The following is an 8573-nucleotide window of genomic DNA, read 5'->3' as shown; positions in this document are numbered from 1 at the left end:
CAGGAAAGGCGGTCACAGAGGCAGAGAGAGTCCTCTGCCCCTGCTCACGGCTCCCCTGACTGCAAGTCTCATGGGACCCTTAGGTTTAGGACAAAAGAAGGCAAAAAGCACAGGCCCAAGAGAAGGGCGGGCACAAGCGTCTCAAGGAAGGTGTATGTCGGGTTCTTTGTCAGGCTTCTCTGTATGTTCTTGGGCTTGGGAAAGAGCAGGGGTTCTTCCACACCGCCCAATCTCTCCCCAGCTCTTCCCTGCTCTTCCCAGCTTGTGCCTGTGCCCTCCCCCACCCAACCTCTTTTTCCCAGATTTTTCCCAGCCTAGGCTCGTCCCCATTTATGTCACCATTCTGGCTCCTATTGACAGGACTCACAGTTGTTTTGTCATTTGGTTTCTACTGTGCATGGGCTTAGAAAAGGAATTTCCTTGCTGTCCCCCAAGCACCTCAGTGATGGTTCCATTCGCTGTCTCCTCTCTCATTAATTCCTAACTAACTGCCTACTCTAACAATACCTACCTCAAAAGACTGTTCTGAAAATTCAATATACAGTTAACTCCTGAACAGCATGGGTTTGAACTGTGCAGGCCCAACTTTATGGTAAGAACACAGTATATAACACATGTAACATACAAAATATGTAGGCTATTAGTAGTTAAAGCTAGTAGCAGTTAAGGCTATTAGTAAATGTTTGAGGAGTCAAAACTTATGTGGATTTTTTACTTGAGGATAGGTCAGTGCCCCAGACCCCCATGTTGTGTAAGGGTCAACTATGCAAGCACAAACATCAGTGCCTGGTACAGAACAAGTGGTAGGCATGTCCCAGCTTCTGGCTTGTTTCCACTCTTACAGTAAAAGCAAACCACCCCGAGCTGTCTTGGCGTGGGCCCTGTGATCTCAGGGCAGCCATCACTGAGAAGCTTCTCAGCTGAGCCAGTACTGGGGCTTCAGCCCAGACCCACCAAACTGGAACCTCTGAGGAGCCTGGCTGTGTGACCCAGTTGGAATTATCCTCCCTAAGCCACAGATTCCTCGTTTATGAAGTGAGAATTACAATACCACCTACCCCTCCCCTGCTCTCAGCTCTCTAGCTTAACATCAACCAACCTCTGTCCATCTCTAGACAGTGCCAATCTCTTTTCTGCTCCAGGGCTTTTGCACTTACCGTTCCTTCTTCCTAAAATGCCTGTTCCTTGGCTCTCCCCATGACTGGCCCCTGTTATCTTTTAGGTTTCAGCTTAATGTCACCTCCTCAAAGAGGCCTTCCCTCGCCGTACCCCACCCACTGTCATTCCACCTCGCTACAATTACATACCCTCTTCCTAGTGCTAGTAGCCACCTGCAGTTATTTCCAAGTCTGCTTATCTGCTTCTTGTCTGTCTTCTGTATCAGTGTATAAGCCTCAAGAGGGCAGAGCTTGGGTCTCTCTCTCTGCACAATGCCTAGCAAGGGGTGAGTACTCCAGAAGCATGCAGAGGAATAAATATGTCACGTGATTAATACAGAGCGCTCATCACAGTGTTGGAAACCTGGCGAGGGCCTGTGATAAAAACAGTGACGTAACATTGTTACAATGAAATAGGCCGCGTGCAGGCTTGAGCTTCCTGTGACCATGGACTTGGCCTCACAAATGGCCCCTGGAGTGATGCAGAGGCTGACAGGGGGCTTTCCACTCATGACCTGGTGCCCAGTTGGCACTGGCATGACCCTCGTGCCCGATCATAGAACAGGCTGCAGGGAGGATGCCCGTGTTCTAACGCGGAGGTAACTACCGTGTTGCCGCTGAGCCTGCAAATGGGTTCTGCCGTTTCATACAGCACAACATACATTTGTTAACTTTTTAAACAGTAAACACCACCTGCCAAGTGCCTTGAACATTTAACGTAACTATAACTCGTTGTGAGAATAAATCCAGCCACGTGGGAAGCGGCGGCAGGCCCGGGAACCTGCGCCCGGCGGGTCGGAGCGGCGCGGGCTGGGCCGGGGGGCGCTCCCCTCCCCCGCCCCGAGCTCGGGTGCCCGGCAGCGCCGCACTGGCCGACCAGCGCCCCCCGCTGCGCGGGCGCTGAACTCTGGGGACCTGGGTCTACAGGGGAGACCGGCGAGGGCCCGGGGCCCGCGCAGCTTCGCCTCTGCCCTGGGGGGTGTCCTGAGCTCTTCTGGTCAACCCAGCCACACTGCCCATTGCGGGGGGGAGGGGGGCTGTGCCTAGTTCCCGGTCTGTTTACTGTTCTCAGCAGACACCGCTTCCCGTCCTCCGGCCCCTCTGTCCCTCGCACCCGCTGGTACAGAGCCTCCGAAAGGCCGCTGACCTGCGTGGCGGTTTCTGCCGTGGTCCCACTCCCCGCAGGCGGACTTCGGGAGTTAGCGCCTCGGCGCGTGGCACGGCCGGAGCTGGGCGCGGGCGCGCAGCGGCCCCCAGGCCTGGCGCCCGGACGCGGGCTCTGCGCCGGGGCGCGGGCGGCTCTGCACGGCCCTGTCGCTGCCCTGTGGCCGCCCTGTCTCCGCCCTGTGGCCGCCCTGTCTCCGCCCTGTGGCCGCCCTGTGGCCGCCCTGTCTCCGCCCTGTGGCCGCCCTGTCGCCGCCCTGTCTCCGCCCTGTGGCCGCCCTGTCGCCGCCCTGTCTCCGCCCTGTGGCCGCCCTGTCACCGCCCTGTCTCCGCCCTGTCGCCGCCCTGTCTCCGCCCTGTGGCCGCCCTGTCACCGCCCTGTCTCCGCCCTGTGGCCGCCCTGTCACCGCCCTGTCTCCGCCCTGTGGCCGCCCTGTCTCCGCCCTGTGGCCGCCCTGTCTCCGCCCTGTGGCCGCCCTGTCGCCGCCCTGTCTCCGCCCTGTGGCCGCCCTGTGGCCGCCCTGTGGCCGCCCAGCGGCGCCCGCCTCGCCTCCCACCAGCCCGGCCTCCGCCTGCAGCACCTCCCGCTTCCTGAGTCCAATGGATCCGTTTACCCTCAGCTATCCGCGCAGTCACCCCTGAGGAGAGGCACGCTCTCTCCTCCTGGTGTCGCGGGTGCTGGCTAAATCTCCGAGGGTGCAATGGATTCTCTGGTTAGCAACACCCGGGCCATCTGTCCACTTGTGGCCGGTGTGAGAGGGCAGATCAGCGGACCCATCGGAAAGCCCCAGGCTGGAGGAGAAGGGGCTGACCGGTGCCCCCGGAGAAGGCAGCTGCTGTTCTTGGCAAACAAAAATATCATTGTCCAAAGATTGTCCCAGGACACATGTACAACGTGATGCGTGTCTTCGGACAGTCACCCCAGAAGCCATGTGGGGGCTGTCAATCGATGGTCATTGGCACCAACCCGCACACCAACAGGAATCTCCAGTCTGGGGTGCGGTGAAGGAAAGCACTCAGCGCAAACAGCGGTACAGCACCCGCACAGCAGGCTGCAGGGCAGCTAGGGCCAGGCCCCTCCCCGGACACGGGTCTGCGTCTCCGGGGCTGGCCTGGCCTCTCCGGCCACACGCCGTCCGAGCTCCAGCTCAGACCACCTCCTTTCTTTAGTAAGGAAACTATGCCGGGCCCTGCTCCCTGGCTGGCCTGTTCCTTTGCACGCGAGGACTCCAAATCCTCACAGTTTGATTGGCCCAAAAGGCACTGTCCTGATTGGTGAGAACAGAGCCGCTCTGATTGGTCAGAGCTGCATCTGAGAGGAGGAGGAAGCCTCGTCCTATTGGCTGAAGTCGGATCCCGGGGAGCTGCCCTGAGGGCCGCTGGGCGCAGGGGCCGGGCAGGGGCCGCTTGGCGGAGGCTGCCCTGCGACGCCTGGTGCGCCTGCGAGGACCCTGTGCCCAAATGGCTGCCAGACTCTGCTTTCTTGTACTTGAGCCCAGTTAGCCACCAGGAGCCCTTCTTAGTAGGTGTCTTTTTTCCTCGGGGTTCACAGGACTCACTGTGGTGGGTGACTATTGAGGCCTCTAGTCCCTTGGTTGAGGCTGGAAGGAGGAGAACTAATGATTTGGGAGACATTTCAAAGGAGAAACAGAGACAGAAATGATAGAGAGGAGGAGACTTTTTTCTTTTTTTTTTAAATATATCTTTATTGATTTCAGAGAGAGGAAGGGAGAGAGAGAGAGGAACATCAATGATGAGAGAGTCATTGATCGCTGCAGCCTGCAACCCCGGGCATGTGTCCTGACCGGGAATCGAACCCCGATCCCAGGTGGACACTCAACCTCTGAGCCTCGCCGGGCCGGGTGAGAGGAGACTTCTGAGGCTCATAACCTGAGCGAGAGAGTGGGTGGTGGTATCTGAAAGAGTGAATGACACTATTCAGGTCCTGTTGGTGACTTCATATGATTTGGGTGATTATGTAAGGATCTGAGACAATGACATCTAGTTCAGAGAGGGAAACTGCTTTGGAGGTAAAACTGAAGCCAAAGCCTCTCAACTTGTACCACTTAAGTAGATACACAAATCTAATGCTGGCATAATTCAAGTGATTATTAAAAGGGTAGGAGGGCCTCCTTACTCATCGTTTGGCCCTTCTGGCCAAATTGAAAGCCGGTGCTCACCACGTTGTCTTCCCGCTGTGTTTTCCCTTCTGAGCTCAGGGTGCGGCCCTGTGTAAGTACCTCGGAACATCTGTCTCCTTGGTCCTTGACTCTTCCAGTGACGGTGCCCCTCTGCCTGAGAAGGCAGCCCCCTCACTGAGCAAATTCCTGCTCATGCCGAGCTATGCGAGCAGCGTGAGAATCCAGTGGACCCATGTGCAGGAAGACATGCTCTGCTCTGCTGGTCAGTGTGCGTTAGGCACCTCAGCATAACATGCCCAGAAAGACTTCTCAGTTTTCCTTCCCAGACGTTATCCTCTCGTGTCAGTAAACGGCACTGCCATCCATCAGATCCTCAAGCCCAAAGCCTAGATCTCGAATCCTGCCTTTCCCCTTCCTCCAGGTCCAATCTACTAATTGATCCTGTTGGCTCTACCTCCAAAATACATTCCAGTCTCTTCCTCTCCAAAATATGTCCCATCACCCCCACTCCTCTCTAGTTCAGAGGCTGGGAAACTTTTCCAATAAAAGCTAGAGAGCAAACATTTCAGCCTTGGGCCATACAATCTGTTACAGTCCCTCAAACTCGCTGTTAGTGCAAAAGCAGTCATAGACTGGGCATGTCTGTGTTCTAATAAAACTGAGAAAAGCAGTGGCCCGTAGGCTATAATTTGTCAACCCCTGTTCAAAACCTAACCCCCAGATGTGTCTGTCTGGACCAATGCAAAACCTCCAAACTGGTCTCCCTGCTTCCACTCTCCCCCCAGCAGCCAAAGTGATATTTTAAAAAGTAATCAGGCAGTTACAGTCATGTTCTCTGAGTTTTTGTGTCCCTGCCAGTGCTGCCTGGATGGCCTCCCAGAACCACAACCCAGCTGCCACCCGTAAAGGAGCTGAGCCCAGCGGGGTGCTGCCGGGAGCCTTGTGGGCAAGAGGTTATGGCAGGAGCTGATGACCCTCATGATGTCTGGTGACAGAGGAATTTCTGCCTCCCCTGAATCAATCTTCGCACATGGGTGGGTATCATCATGCAGCAGCTGGCACAGTACACGAAGACCTGAGGTGTAAGGTCTCCCTGGAGGTCCCCAGGGGTTTACCGTGCAGAGTGCCTGCGGTGAAGTTGCTGCCACCACCCTGGCATGGACACCCAGGGTGACATCTGCCTGGACAGCCTAAAGGACAAGTGGTCTGCCCTGTATGATGTCAGAGCCGTCCTGCTGTCCATCAGAGCCTGCTCGGGGAACCCAACATTGACAGCCCTTTAAACCACGTGCTGCTGAGCTCTGGAAAACCCCACAGCCCTCAGGAAGTCCCTGCAAGAAAGCTACTGGAAGCAGGTCTCCCGCTGAGAGCCCTGGCCCCGCCATCCAGCCCTCCTCCCTATGCTGTTTTCACTCCTTCCTTAGATGGCCTGTCCTCATCTTGATTTCTGTGTAAGACTGTACTTTCACCTGTGGTGTCATATTTGTTTTGTTTCTGCTTTTTAAATTAAATGGATGAGCCCCTGTGATGAATATATTAAATACAATTTGTTTTCTGTTTTTTTAAAATAAACAAAAAGTAATCAGACGGTCTCTCTCCCTGGCATGTCCAGCAGCTTCCCCACTGCCCTTCGTGGAAGTCCAGTCTCCGGCCGTCTGCTGGCCTTCGGAGACAGCCCCGCCGGCCTCCGGCCTCTGCTGCCCGCAGCGCTCCGCAGGCCGGTTTCCGTTCTGCTCGCGCTTCGCGCTTTGGCCGGACCCCCCCCCCCCCCCCCCCCCCCCCGCCGTCGGGTTTTTGCACCGTCGGGCCCTGACTCTAACCCTCCCTGGCGCTGCCCGGGGCCCTGTCGGCTGTGCCATCCTCCCGGCCGCTCCCCTGCTCCCCGCGCCCCGGGCGCCCCGGAACCGGCGGCCGGTCCTCAGCCTCCCCGCGCTCACCGGCCCTTCCCGCGCTGGCCCAGGGGAGGCCCCGCACAGCGCCCTGGGTGCCTGGCGAGGCCCACGCGCTGCGCCTCTGAGCGCCCGGCTCGTCCCCAGGCCGCCGGAGGAAAGGCTGCGGCTCCACAGCTGGACCCCACACGTGGGATGCTGCGGGGGTGCAGTGGGTGGTCCTGCGGGTGCTGCGGGGGGTGCGATGCGTGGTCCTGGGGGTGCTGCGGGGGTGCAGTGGGTGGTCCTGCGGGTGCTGCGGGGGGTGCGATGCGTGGTCCCGTGGGTGCTGCGGGGGGTGCGATGGGGGATCCCGTGGTTGCCGCGGGGGGTGCAATGGGGGGTCCCGTGGGTGCTGCGGGGGGTGCGATGGGGGGTCCCGTGGGTGCTGCGGGGGGTGCGATGGGGGGTCCTGTGGGTGCTGCGGGGGGTGCGATGGAGGGTCCTGTGGGTGCTGCGGGGGGTGCGATGGGGGGTCCTGTGGGTGCTGCGGGGGGTGCGATGCGCGGTCCTGTGGGTGCTGCGGGGGGTGCGATGGGGGATCCTGTGGTTGCCGCGGGGGGTGCGATGGGGGATCCTGTGGTTGCCGCGGGGGGTGCAATGGGGGGTCCCGTGGGTGCTGCGGGGGGTGCGATGGGGGGTCCTGTGGGTGCTGCGGGGGGTGCGATGCGCGGTCCTGTGGGTGCTGCGGGGGGTGCGATGCGCGGTCCTGCGCGCCCCAGGCCAGGAACCCTGCCTCCTGTTCCCGTGCCCCCTGGTGTGTGGGGAAGGTGACTCAAGCTCAGTTTCTTCGTCTCTAAAGTGTTCTCTTCCTCCCCCTTCCACCACCTCCCGCTCATTAGGGCACTGGCTGGGGCGCAGACTCTTCGTTCCCCCAAATGCCCTTTCCCCTCTTCTTCCTGCTCACAGAGCCTTGGTTCTTTGAGGCGGCACTGAGCCCAGTAACAAGACCCATCTGCCAGCCTGTCTTGCAGCTTGGGGTGGCCAGTGCCGGGTCCTGCTGGTGAGGCCAGGCCTCTGGGAAGGGCTGGCCCAGGCGCTCAGCCGGCGTAACAGACACCAGGCTGGGCTCACACGACAGAACCTTATTTCCTTACAGTTCTGGAAGCTGGGCATCCACGATCAGGGTGCCGGCCGGCGTGGTTCCCAGGTGACTCCTCTGGGTTTGCAGACAGTCGCCCTCTCGCCCTGGCCTCCCCGGTGTGATGGGGAAGCTCCTTCTCTCTCTTCCTGTTTTCAAGGCCTCCAGTGCAGTCAGATTAGGACCTCACCCTTATGACCTAACTTAATCATCTCCTAAAAGCCCTGTCTCCAAATACACTTACACTGGGGGTTAAGGCTTTAAAGTATGAATTTGGGGGGACTCCATTCAGCCCACAGAAGCTAAGCATTACATCATTTGGTTGTTCCCTCCCTTTTTTCTCCCACCTTGAATGCAGATGGGATGGCCAGAGCTTCAGCAGCTGTCTTGGGAGACATGGTGACCTTGAGAATAAGGGCCAGGTGCTGAGGATGGAAGTAGAGAAAGATGAGAAGAACCTAGGCTGAGTTTGTGGAGCCACCATATCACCACTGGAACGCCTATGCTGGGATTTGCTTTATACTGAGCAGAGCGCTGGCTGACAACCACTGCTGCACAGTGAGGTAACCGGAGGAGTTGGGAAAACACTGGTGCTTGGCTACCAGTCTCCAGAGGGGCTGATGTAATTCATCCCTCGGTAGCCTAAGCATCACGGTTTTTAAAACCTCCTTTGGTGCCTGGGCCGGTGTGGGTCAGTGGTTAGACCATCAGCACCTGCATCAAAGAGTCGCAGTTTCGATTCCAGATCAAGGGCACATACCTCAGTTGCAGGAGGCAACCAATCGATGTGTCTCTCACATCAGTGTTTCTCTCTCCCTCCTCCTTCTCCTCCTTCCCCCCAGTCTGCTCTCCCTAAAAATCAGTGGAAAAGATATCCTCTGGTAAGAATTAACAACAACAACTTTTCCTCTGGTCATTCTAGAGTGTTAAGTCTGAGAACACTGTTACAGAATAAATTCTTGGGAAAGAGAATGCACTATATTTTAAACTATGGAAGTTTTGTTGTAGGAGACTAACACAACTCCTAACAATCAGAAATCTAATTTTGGGAGATGAATCACTTCCATCTTCTAAGGTTTACAGAGCAAAAACCACCCAAAGC

At 57.6% G+C, this 8573-nt stretch overlaps 1 pseudogene; it reads left to right on the top strand.

The window, feature by feature from the left end:
• The first annotated feature begins 5330 nt into the window (after nt 1-5330).
• LOC107524052 (ubiquitin-conjugating enzyme E2 C pseudogene) lies at nt 5331-5829 on the top strand (annotated as a pseudogene).
• Nucleotides 5830-8573: the final 2744 nt, after the last annotated feature.

This window comes from Miniopterus natalensis, chromosome 15, assembly GCF_054644295.1.
Source record: "Miniopterus natalensis isolate mMinNat1 chromosome 15, mMinNat1.hap1, whole genome shotgun sequence".
Classification (NCBI taxonomy): Eukaryota; Metazoa; Chordata; class Mammalia; order Chiroptera; family Miniopteridae; genus Miniopterus; species Miniopterus natalensis.
The sequence above is the reverse complement of the archived record's forward strand: the minus strand, read 5'-3'. Positions and strand labels throughout refer to the sequence as shown.